At 47.8% G+C, this 12,434-nt stretch overlaps 1 protein-coding gene across 3 annotated transcripts in view; it reads left to right on the top strand.

The window, feature by feature from the left end:
* LOC146198713 (uncharacterized) overlaps window positions 1-12,434 on the top strand; it is a 31,586-nt gene that overhangs the window by 15,508 nt on the left and 3,644 nt on the right. The window contains exon 10 of one of the 3 annotated variants that reach the window (XR_014705011.1): window positions 10,169-10,292. The exons of the other annotated variants lie outside the window; for them this stretch is intronic. The gene's annotated coding sequence lies outside the window, so the exon portion shown is untranslated. The remainder of the gene's footprint in view (window positions 1-10,168; window positions 10,293-12,434) is intronic. 3 annotated transcript variants of the gene reach the window in all.

Genomic DNA, 12,434 nt, shown 5'->3' with positions numbered 1-12,434 from the left:
TGTGGGTAATGGTGTGGCATGTAGCATAATCGGTCGCGACGACGATTCATTTGTTGCCCGAGGTGGACACTGGGAAGGGCCCAAACAAGTAAAGGCCAATACGTAAAAACGGGTCAGTCGCGATGAAGATTGCCTGCAGGTGTCCAGATGGCAATACAGATGGTTTCTTCTGGTGCTGACGCAGCTCACATGCGGTCATAAAATGCTGGACGGAGCGCTAGAAACCTGGCCAGTAAAAATGTCGGCGCCGGTATAGTGCCTAGAATATACTGGCTAGTGTGCCGAGGGCGCGCGCTCGCGTGGCCGCTGCGGTGATGCCTTCCCGCCGCCACCGCGGGGCGGCGCTACCAATAGCTAAGGTGCTATCGCTCCGCGTTCGCGGCCTTGGCAGCATAGGCGGCATATAGGTCCGGATAGCGTGCTGCGCTTTTCACTGCGAAACCTGTCGCTTGACGGTTTGAGCGCACTTTTTGTCTAAAAACAGTCTTGGTGGAAGACAATCGTACCGTCCTAGTACTGTGCGGAGAAAATCATACGCTGAAATAGCGCTCGAGGAAGCGTTTAACAAATACTGTCTGGTTCGATCATGTCTGCTATATCTTACTGTTTTATTTATTCAGCTGAACCGGATAAGGTGTTAAACAGAACACATATTGACTTTCTGATATCCAGCGAGACAAGAAATTTGAAACTAGCACCTAACGTTGACACGTTGGTCGCAATACTTTGTTTTGATTAAACGATCGAGTCCGGGCCAGGTTCAATATATTGCTGCTATAAAATATTCCGATGGCGATTTTATTTGATCTGGAGCCAGTCGATTGCAATCCACGCATCGCGATCGCGGATGTAGGGTATCGTATGCATCTTCCTTCTGTGTGAACGATCAGTCAGCTCATATTCCAGTTGGTTGTCCCGAATTATGGTAACTATATTCTCAATTGCGATCTAACCCGGAACGGATCGAAGATGACTGTTATTGTCCGTGTGACACAGGTATCAGAAAATACCCTTAACATTTTACACTGTTCATTAATCCCACTTTAAATTTTATTTACTCTTCGGTCTTTTCTTATGGTCCATGGTATATCGCGATGCCACAGTCAAGTGCTATGAATGTCAATACGGGCCTCATACTTTCGGATAGGTTACGTCGACGTTTCTGCAATTCAGTCATGCTTGTTGCTAAGGTGATATATATCAGGTTAGCGACGTTTCATAGCTTTACATATATGCTACGGAAAAGAAGGGCGATCTTGCTTTTTCGTAACATGGCACGTGCGCATGTTTTCAAAGATCGCATGCGGCAATAAACACAAGCAGTCCGAATCTGACTTCAGTTTTTGTTCTTACTCTTTATTCATGTTTTATTAGGAAGTCACTTAATTGTTGCTTCATACATAAATGATTATTGTGCGGTGCGCGTCCTTTTGTAACTGAAGGAAAGGCAAGAAACAAAAGTGGTGATTGTATCATTGATTCTTTTTTTTTTACGAAGTCCACAATACAGTCAAATTTGAGCAAAAAGGCGCAGCAACAATAAACAAGTAAAAATATAGAAATGCACTGCCAAAGGGTTTGAACAAAGGCCGCACATGACACCGCAATAATTTTAAAGTCGTATGATACCAATTTTTGGTGGTATTTTCTTTCTTTTTTTTTTTTTTTGCAATTGCTAATGATGGGCCAGATATTTCTCTATATTCTCCACGTGGTTTTTTGCCTACCACCGCTAAGTAATTTATAATTGATTTTACTTTCTTCGCCAGTTTCGCGGTTTCAGCAGCCGAGCGGTTGTTGTACGGTCATAACTGTCTAGGTCACGCGCGGGATTAAAAAAAAGAGCTTCAACCGCAGACTCACTTATTAGTGCCTCATTTTGCGCTTTCATTAGAGCCACTTGCTTCTGCGCTCCAGCCAGTTTTCTCTTAGCTCTTCTCAGAGCACGAGAAATGTTGCTGCATTTCTTTGGCTGGTTGCATGCTTTTTCCTTCTTTCTGCGCATCTTGTGTAAGCCTCCGCTGGTATTTGCATTAAGCGCAGCTAACTCCTTCAGAGTTGACGGTCAAGCGACACTTTTCTGCGAAATACATTCCCATGAATGATATGTGCTTCCTGAATAAGCTGGTTGCAGGCCACATCCGGAACAAAGACGTACCCTCCAGTGAACTCTGCCTATACAGTTAAACCTCGATATAACGAAGTAGTACGTAGGCGGACATGAAGGAAGCTCATGGAGGCAGAGGCGGCGAGGCATACCAACACCCTTTAAGTGGCGCCTTGTATTGCATCCTCCTTTCTCTTTTCAAGTGTTTTCTTCTTTCTCGCAAGATATCTTTGTCTGGTTTGCGTCTTGTTTAAAAACTACCAGATGACGCTATGTGCCTGACGTCAGTTTCATCATGTGTAGCATGATGTGTAGCGTCTGTGGGAAGATTTTTCACGCCAGAATAGTAATTTTCCGAAATGTAGCCAGATTTAAGCTAGATTTCACCAAAATAGCTAGATTTGTAGCTAGATTTTGAAGAAAAGAGCTGAAACAGCTACTCGTAGCTAAACTACCTTTCTTGGTAGCTAGTTGAGTCCAAAAGTCGCTAAATCTAGCTACAAAGTAGCTAAATTGGCAACACTGGTTGCCAGCGTGCCTTCCCGTGCCAACGACGAGACGCTCTAGGCTTGGATTGGATTGGATTGACAAGGTTGCTCAAGGCATGGAAACGTCAGAGGGGGCACTATTTACACGTCTGTGCGCCCGGGGCGCCGCAGTGGGGAAACATTCTCCTCTACAAACACGTTTTTACAAAATAAAATTTGAATTTACTTTACAAAGTGGCGGAGTTTTTCCAAAATAGTTCTTCTTTGCTCGCGAAAACTTTGTTGCATCGAAACTCCGGTGCGAAACCACTTCGTTAAATCGAGGGAAAAAACACATGCATTTCAATGGAAGCAAGAAACTGAAACAAAAAAAGTTTGTTGCATCGCGAACTTCGTCCTATCGAGGTTCGTTATATCGAGGTTCAACTGTATAGCTCTACAGCTTTAGATGTTGTACGCATGCTTGTATTTTTCTTTTCCGTGAATATCCACTGGTAGCATCCACAAAACTGCGTTCAGGCTTCAAGCTTCCAAAAGTTATCATTTTTTCTATGTAAAAGTGGCAAAGTTTTTTGTTTTTTTTCGGCTCGATAACGCGCGTAGGCTACAGAGCCAGCAGGTGCTTCGGTTAATTTGGTCCAAGTTGCAGGGATGAAAATTGAGTCAAACGGATGCTGAGGTTCAAAGCTGCACGTCTGCTGCTGCGGGCATGAGTTTTCTCTCGGCTCTTCTGCTGCCGGCTCCTTGGAAGCATTGTCAAACATCCTAGACGGTCCGTGGCTGTCGTCTGCACTACTGGCATTACTGGCACTGCACTTTTGTCGTTTAGCGGCCGGTTAGTCACAGAGGTTCCTCAACTTCCTTTTTGATGTCTTCTTAGGCAGAAGATGGTTCGGATAATGGTCAAATAGCGGTGGCACGGTTTCGGGCTTAAGGCGTGGTCTATCTCTAGCGAGCTCGTTGATGATGCCGTTCACCGTCACATTGAACATTCTCTCGATGTAGCTCTCCTCAAAATATTTTTCACAGACAACACACGTTGAAGTCTTTTAATCAGCCGCTTCCACAACGAAAGCTGCGCAGGGTCTGATGGCACACCGAACATAGAAACCTAGTCCTGATTCGAGCGGTAGCCACTCCGACAGAGCGGCTCGAAACATATGTCTCACCCAGATGCTTTATTTAGCATCATTAGTCGTTGCAAATTTAATTCTCTCACATGAATGCAAGGAACAGAACGACTAACACAAAAGAATAGCGTAGACGCGTCCAAAGCGCTCGAACCACTGCTGACTCGGCCAGCGCAACTGCGTCAAGTCAAAGGCGTGCCGGCGGCCGATGGCGTCGACGGCACCTTTACAATGAGCAGCGCCCCTGGTGGCCAAAGTTGGAAGGCATCGCCGGCGCGGCCACCTCCTCCCATTGAAAGACCCCCCCGCACGGCACACTAGCAAGTATATTCTAGGCACTATAGCGCCGGCTGTCATACGTGCAGAACACACCAAGATGCCCAGCCGTGGGAGCATCATGAAATTGTTCGAGGATGGTGAAGCTCAGGTGTTTGGGAATGACGAGCAAGGGCTCAGCGCTATCAGGTCACATATTGCGGCGGTATAGTGCGTCTCCTTGGAGGACGAACACGGCGAGGGTAGGATGAGAGTGGCCGGTAGTGAGATGGTCGATGATAGACCGTAGCGCAGAATCCAAGCGCTGTTCGTTGGCAATGTAGGGAAAGGCCAATAAAGACAGGTCGCATGCGTCGATGTCATAGTCCGTAGAGCTAGGAGGACCGACAGGGTGATGGGACAAGCAGTCTGCATTTTGCTGAAGCCGACTAGACTTGTAAATGACGGAAAAGGTGTACTATTTTTGCAACCATAACACCCAGTGCCCCAAACGGCCAGTAGGGTCTTTGAGCTAAGAAAGCCAGCACGAGACTTGGTCGTCTGTAATAAAATTAAAGGGTCGCCCAAACAAATAAGGTGGAATTTCGTTATGGCCCAAACAAGTGCCAGGCACTTCCTCTCTGTAATAAGAGTGATTTTGTTGAGCCGTAGATAGTAGGCGGCTGGCATACGAATCACTCTTGTGCGGCCATGGTGTCGTGGAGCGAGTATAAGCTGCAATGCCGTGGCCACTTGCATCAGTGCGGAGTTTGGTAGGGATGGAAGGGTTAAAATGGGACAAGATGGTTGGATTGGTGAGAGCAGCAATAAGCTCGGAGAAAGCTGCAGCTTGGTCCGGGTCCCAAGAGAAAAGTGCATCTTTTTTCAGCAGGGTGATGAGAGGGTGAGCACGGGCTGCGAAGTTCTGGATGAAGCATCGAAAATAAGAACACAAGTTGAGAAAACTTCGAACATCACTAAATGAACACGGCATGGGAAAAATCTGGACGGAGCGAATCTTATCGGGGTCAGGCTGAACACCGACAGCATTAACCAAGGGGTCAAGAACTTTGATTTCCTGGTGGCTGAAGCTGTATTGCTTGGAGCGGAGTTGAAAGCCGGCGCGGCAGAATAGCTCGAGAATGGTAGAAAGGCGAGAGAGGTGGCTGTCAAAAGTGGACGAGAAAACAATGATGTCGTTCTAAGTAAAACAAACAAGTCGTCCACTTGAAGCTTCGCAGCAACGAGTTCATCATCTGTTGGAAAGTGTAAGGTGTGTTGCAAAAGCCAAAAGATAGAGGCCATCAGACGTAATGAACGCTGTTTTTTTGCCGCCTCGTTCATCGACGGAGATTTTCCAGTAGCCAGAGCGAAGGTCGATGGAGAAAATGTTGCTGGTTTCATGTAAGCAATCAAGTGAATCATCGATGCGCAGAAGAGGGCAGACGCCTTTTCTGCTCAACTTGTTGAGGTGGCAATAGTCGACACAGAGCCTCCAGCTCTGATCTTTCTTCATCACTAGCACAACAAGTGATGCCCAAGGACTATTCGAAGGCTCAGTAATGTCACCGGTCAGCATCTTGTTGACTTCACAGTGAATCCCCTGGTGCTCGGAAAGGGAGACACGGTACGGTCATATGTGACTGGGATTGGCGTCACCAATGTCGATGCGGTTGTTTACAACAGAGGTTTGGCCTAGAGGTCGGGTCCCAAAGTAAAAAATGTCGCTATAAGAAAGCAACAGCTTGTAGAGCATTTCGACAGAATTGGGTTGCAAGTCGGCCGCAGTCATGCCGGAAACAGGATCAGGGTGGGAAGGGGACGACATAGGAGCGGCAGGTACAGCAGGGGGTGCAGAAGGAGGGTCGGGAGTTAGAGCTGAAACTTCACAGTCGGTCAGCGGGGACAGGTCGGCAAGAGAAATTCCGAAACTTGGGTCGACAAACTGAAGTTGAGGACTGGGATAGTGGTGTGATTCTGAGATATGTGTATGATGAGGTGAAGGAGGATGATGTGAGCCTGCAGGACGAAGTCTGTAATGGGGCACGCCAGGTAGTCTCCATTGGGCGCGGGCGTGAAAGGGCACATAGGAATGTAAACAAAAACAAAAGAAGGGAGACTGGAAAATTTTGCTGAGCGAAGGCGAGGTGAGGTGTTGAGGTCGTCAGAGCAGAGGGGAAGGTCCAAGCGAAGAATGCCGGTTGAGCAGTCAGTAAGGGCTGAGTGAGCGGTCAAGAAGTCAAGGCCAAGGATCAGGTCATGAGGGCATTCTTGGAGGACGGTGAACAAGACTGGTGTGTGACGACCAGCAATTGTTACTCGTGCGGTGCACATGCCAAGCACGGCATCAGGGCTGCCATTGGTGATGCGAACGGTGGGCTAAACTACTGGCGTTGACACTTTCTTGAGGCAACGACAAAATGAGGAGCTGAGATGGAGAGTTGGGTGCCGGTGTCAATAAGGGCAGGAATAGGAACACCATCCACAAGGACTTCGATGAGGTTAGACTGTCAACAGAAGTTTTTCAGTCTGTCGCGAATGCTACGTCACCTCCAGGAGCTGCATCGGCTAGTTTTCCAAGAAGCGGCCAGCATAGGACGGTAGAGAATTGCGGCGAGGAAGGGGAGAGAGGGAACGTTGGGCTTGCGGGGAAGGCGACCGGCTGGAAACACGAACAGGAGGAGTAAGATCAGCATGGGGTGGGTTGAGTTGAGGCGAGGAACGGCGCGGTGCAGAGACGCCACTACGGTTGACATAGTAGAATGGGCGGGACGGCGAGTACCAGTGGTTGCGGCAGTGACGAGAGATATGGCCAACACGGGAATAACTGAAGCAAATGGGGTGATCGTGAAGGGTGCGCCAGTCAGTAGGATTTCGATAGTGGTATCGAGGCATGAAGCTCGTGCTGGAGCCCACGGTGCCCAGGACGCAGCCAGTAGGGATGCCCATACATATTAGCAACCTCCTGGTGAACAACAGCCTGATAGAAGCATATCGTAGGCAGGGTGTTGTCCGTCAGCTGTGTTGGGAAATAGTGGGTGGGAGCCATGGCCTTGAGTTCGCGGCAGACGAGACGGGTCAAGTTATTCTGGTTGGAAGGCTGACGGAGAGTAGGCAGGTTATCACAAGATGAGCTAGCAGCTATGTTCAGCAGGCGGTCAAAACGGTGACATATGTGCTATTGTTTCGCCTGCTCGAAGTGCTGGCACACCTGACGAACAGAGTCCACAGTAGAGCAGTCCTTACACAAGAGGAGGTGGAAAGCGTCAGGGTCGATTTTTCGGTACAGGGACAGGATGTCGTATGATTTGGACGTGGTTTGGGCGCTAGATGCCAGGGTTTTCTTTGCAGCGAGTTGCCGTCCAATAGGTTTGCCGAAGAAGTCGTGGAGCTTTTGCTTGCACACATCCCAAGTCAGCTTGTCTTCGTGAGTTTGAAACGAGACCCGCGCGGTGCCGGTCAAATAAAAGATAACATTTGCGAGCATAAGCGTTGCATCTCACCAGTTGTGCTGGCTGACTCGTTCCTATAGGGCCAGCCAGTAGTTCCACATCAATATCGTCGGTTCCACACAAAGTGCCCGGGTCTCGCTGTTGAGCCATGACGACAGCTGGGGCTGCAGCCGTAGGGAGAAGTGGCTGTAGACATGGTGACGGTAGTGACGTGGCGGCCACTGCGGAGATCCAGCTTGTGGCTCGGGATTGAATACAGTCGAGCCCGGATATATCGAACTCGAAGGGGATCGCGAAATAGTTCGATATATCGATAATTCGATATACAGAAATCTGCTTGTGATGGTACTTACGATGCGAAAAAACGATACCGTATTTGTCGCGTAATCAACCCACTCGCATAATGAACCCATCCTTTACTTTTGCACCCGAGAATTTGAAAAAAAAAAATGCGTAAAGGCCAGCTCGCTCACATGCAAGCGATTGAGCAATCTCAGCGACGAGCGGCAGCGACAGAGCGAAAATTTTCAAACTTGTTGGAACTGCATCCCTCTCGCCGCTCGAGCCACCGCGGCAGCTCAAAACAAGGTTTGTGTCGCCGCGGCAGAAATCGCGAGCGTTTTCGCTCGCATGTCGATGGCGCGCGTCACTCCGTTTTGGTGGTCTCATCCACAGCTCATTTCTTGGCAGCGTGTCAAGATGCTGCGCAGCGATAACGTCAACGTCCGGGCGCGTTTATCTTTTGATAGCTCCTGCGGTGGCGGGGAGCGAACTTGGCAGACTGCCCGTGATGGCTCGATTGCACAAGCCACGCCGCGCTTGGGGCGGGCGTCATGATAGCAGCAGCTGACCGCTTGCTTTCGTTGATTCATACATGCAGGATAAACGATTCCCCCCCCCCCCCAAAAAAAAAAAAAAAAAAAGAAACTGCCGCCGCTTAACGTCCGAACAGCACAACGATAAAAAAGGATGACACTAAAAAAAAAAAAAAAAAAAAAAAAGACAGCTGTCGCTTCTTAACGTCCGCAGGCGCCATAGCCACGTCAGCCGCCGCGCGCAGAGGCGCAAGGGTTCGCAACACACGCTGGAGAAAGCGTCCCACGTCTGTCTGAAAACGAGCTTAGCTGGCTTGGCGCATGTGTAGCGCGTGCTGAAGGAGAGAGATAGCTCCGCAAAAGAATGAGCACACCCACGCACATGGCTTGCAAACGTCATATGTTGGCGCGCGGGAAACGGTAACTGCAGATGCGTGCGCCTTTGGAGAATGGGCGCGGCGCTGCTCAGACCAGCCGTCGCCGAACTGTTCCTTCTCATTCCTTCCGCGCATGGCTTGAAAACGTCACGCGGCAAACGGCCAAGTGTGATGCGATCGTCTTTGGGGAAGGCACACTTTCCAGTGCGTGGTGCGGAGTTCGATATATCGAACGGCTGGTGAAATTCAGTTCGATATATGACGCGGCTTTCCTATACTTTTACATGGGATTTTCAAGGAGATATTCCGTGAGTTCGATATGTCCGGGTTCGACTGTAGTTCACCTCCACCAAAGATGTTAAGGGTGGTAAACCGCACAGTAGTGTGTAACACTAGTCCAGGCTCGATGGGCACCGCTTAACCCTGCACACTCTGCGTTGTCTTCATCAGGCCGACCCAGACACTTCGTCTTTCACTTGCTAAATGCCAGCATGGTATGCCAGATAACAGTACTATTTAAAAGGGAGCAGCATAGATGAATCATGCAGTCAGGCTCTTTTGTAGCCGATTCCAGAGTGCGTCGTCTCCGCTTGAAGTAGCATTTCTACCTTTGTCCCTCTCTGGGGGCATACTCTCCTCTTCTCTATGTTGGTTCTTTTGAGGATCATAGTCTGTTTCTTTTAGCCGTTTTGTTCTTTCTCCACTCGCACCTGTTTTGAGAAGGGATTATATCTGCCCCACACAGAGGCGGTGTAGAGCTTGCTTTTGCACTTATGACAACGAAGTGGGGTTGAAAGGGGATGCAAAGGAATGTTAGGAAGTTCATGGGAATAGACCGTTTACAGAGAGTAGTTCCAATCTCGCTAACAGGTGGCACCACTAGGATGGCTGTCATTTCTGGCCTTCGGAACACATTGGCGCGCAGTGTGGACTGCTGCTGTGCAGCTTGTGTGAGAATGTCAGCTGGCTTTTAAAAACCGCTGCTTTGATGAAGGTGCCATCTGTCTTGTCGAAGTAATATGCGGGGAAGTAGGACTGATGATTCTGTAGTTTATTGGTGGAAGAACAGACGATGCTTTCTACATATGGTGCCTGCCATGGCCTAGGCTGCCGCTTTTCTCGAAGGTGTATCACAAGTTGATGTTTTTTTCTAGGAGAAGAAAGCTCCAGTGAGTATTGCGTATAGGGAAATGACTATCAGTCACCTGATGCATCAGCTCGTTTCAGTGCCGACAGTAGCCGTGGAAATGCGAGAACGACCCTGACGCTTTCACTGGAGTTATTATATTGCATAATTGTACTGCTGCCACATTATTTTCATAAGATATTAAAAGGTATCTTGGTGTAACTATTAATGTCTATGCATTCATAATGAATTGATTGTGCAGAGGAGGAGGGTCAGTGTGGGCATGTCAGTGAACCTGCTTACTTTAGACAAGCACTGATGCAATACATGCAATAGCTGCTGCTTTTATCAAACTAATGCACGGCCGGGTTAATTATGAAATTTACCAAAAGATTTTTCTATATTCCCGCTTGTGCAGGCTGCCTACTGTGGGTGCTGAATTCTGGTGCAGTTTCCAGTCACTTTCGCCCAAGCGCCGCTTAGCGCCTGATGCGTCCTTTGAGCAGCATAATAGCCTTTTAAAGTCTGGATGTTTACTAGAGGTAAAATATCTTATCAATTGTAGGGGATTACATGCACGTCCATATTCAGCAGTAAATATTGCTCACAATGCTAAATGGTGAACATTCATAATATGTAAACTAGCACGGTCTGATCATGCTTTCATTATTTGCGCAAGAAAATTGAAAGGAAAAGTTGCAGGTGGTAATTCGCTTAAAATCTATTCAGTTTTACAGTAAAGTATGTTTTCCACAAAGAGCATTAGAGAAGGAATTGATAAAAAAAGAAAACACTTCAGTGGCCTTCGACAAGTTCTAGTCAATGCAGGCAGTCGGAAGGTCGCAGTAAATGATCGTGATTAAATTAATAATTTTGTAGCACTTACACATGCTATGTGCATTTACATGAAGTTTTTATGCTATGTATAAGCTCATCCCCAGCGATAGCGGGTATGCAGCACCGTGCAGCCGGGTGCCAGCGCGCTGGCGGCCATCAAACCAGAAGGCTCGAAGGCCGACGATGGCTAAAGGGTCACATAACCAAATATGGCCGCGTCCATGTGCTCGTGCAGTAAAGGATCTATAGATTAGCTGCACACGGTGCTAGGCAGGTTGTCTTGAACACCTATTATAGAGTCATTTGTCCTGCAGTGGGCATAGTGGGCTTTTCAGGGAGGCCGGCTGCTATTTTTTAAGAATCGACCTTTTGAGGAGGTGTAAAGATGGCTTGCAGCATAGTGATGTCAGTGTTGGCAGGCACTAGAAAATATTGAGAGCTCCGCAGAACCTGTGCTGAAGAAACGTCAAAGCCTGAGCATTGCTGTTGCGCCACCCTTTGGATTCGCCCGACACCATGCTCGCGGACCTTGTCCACACTGCCCTAATGGCAAGTGTTTTGCACAAGAAGTTGCACAGATTGAAGTTCATGATGACAATGATGTTCACTGCGTAGCGCGAGAGTGTGTTGCAGTTTGATTGGCTGCGGTGATAGTCTAGTCCTCTCCTGTTCATTTTGCCGTGGATTCGAAACCCAGTTGCGCCAGTGCAGTGTTCTTTTTTTTTTTTTTCCTTGAGTGTAAGTTTGTGTGGACAGGCTCTGTGCACAGTCTCTGGTGCCATCACTCGTGACACAAGAAAGCCTTTTACTTTAAGGCAGGCAAACCGTTATCTAGTTAGCTGGTAAACTTTTCTGATAACTACATTTGCCGCAATCAGAGATTTGTGCCTGTTGCTTAGAATAGCCATGTCAGTCTGTGGAATCTCGAAATCGCTGTTACCATCAGCGCTATTACCTGTATGCACATGTCGGTTGAGGATGTGTTAGGCGACCTTCTCTAAGCCAGCTTCAAATGTTGCCGATGTCTGCCAGCATTGGTATTACTGTGCTGCAGAAACCACTGCTGTGCATAAATGGCAATTTACAGTTCGTTCGTAACCATGCATGGTAGACTACCTCACCGTCACTGAGAGAACAACGCGCTTGAAATTGTTGAACTCTCTCGAACAGGGACAAATGGGAGTAGCGATGCAGAGCACACACCTACATACATAGGTGGTAGAGCGCGTTAACGACACAACACACACATACTATTCAATGCAAGCTCCCGCGCGACCCGCAGTCCCCTGGCCGCGCGTGCCCGACAGATGGCGCCTGGTGTTGAGAGTAGGAGCGCGCTAGCAGCCTGCGTGTGAGGGTAAAAAAAATCTAGTCTATACCGTAACTAGAAAGGAAGTGCCAAGTTATTAGGTATAAAGATATTTTTTTTTAATATCCTGTACTTGCGGAAATCGAATTTAAACTCCAGAATACATGTTTTCCTTAACAAAGTTATTGTTTGTATTCATATTTAGTCAGAGAGCTTAACTAAACTTCTCGGCATCTCAGGATTAATGTGCAACATGCAGAACCATGCAATAATTTATTATGAAATTCCAAAGGGACTTGTGATAGCAACCGCAGATTAAATCAACCTTCAACATCTCATTTATCGCCTCGCACATTTCTCACATTTGGTTAAGAGAAAAGGGGCAGTAGAATCTTAACATAAGCTCTAATCTTACTTCTTCATGGTGGTACTAAAATACTTGTGGAACTTGCATGCAAGGGAGCCATCAGTGGTGCAATTCGCTCAAAATTGCCTACAGCCGCATATGTTATTCCTCGATTCGTTCGTCATTTTCAGC

This window comes from Amblyomma maculatum, chromosome 2 (genome assembly GCF_055883805.1).
Source record: "Amblyomma maculatum isolate TAMU_Amacu chromosome 2, ASM5588380v1, whole genome shotgun sequence".
NCBI classification, from domain to species: domain Eukaryota; kingdom Metazoa; phylum Arthropoda; class Arachnida; order Ixodida; family Ixodidae; genus Amblyomma; species Amblyomma maculatum.
The sequence above is the reverse complement of the archived record's forward strand: the minus strand, read 5'-3'. Positions and strand labels throughout refer to the sequence as shown.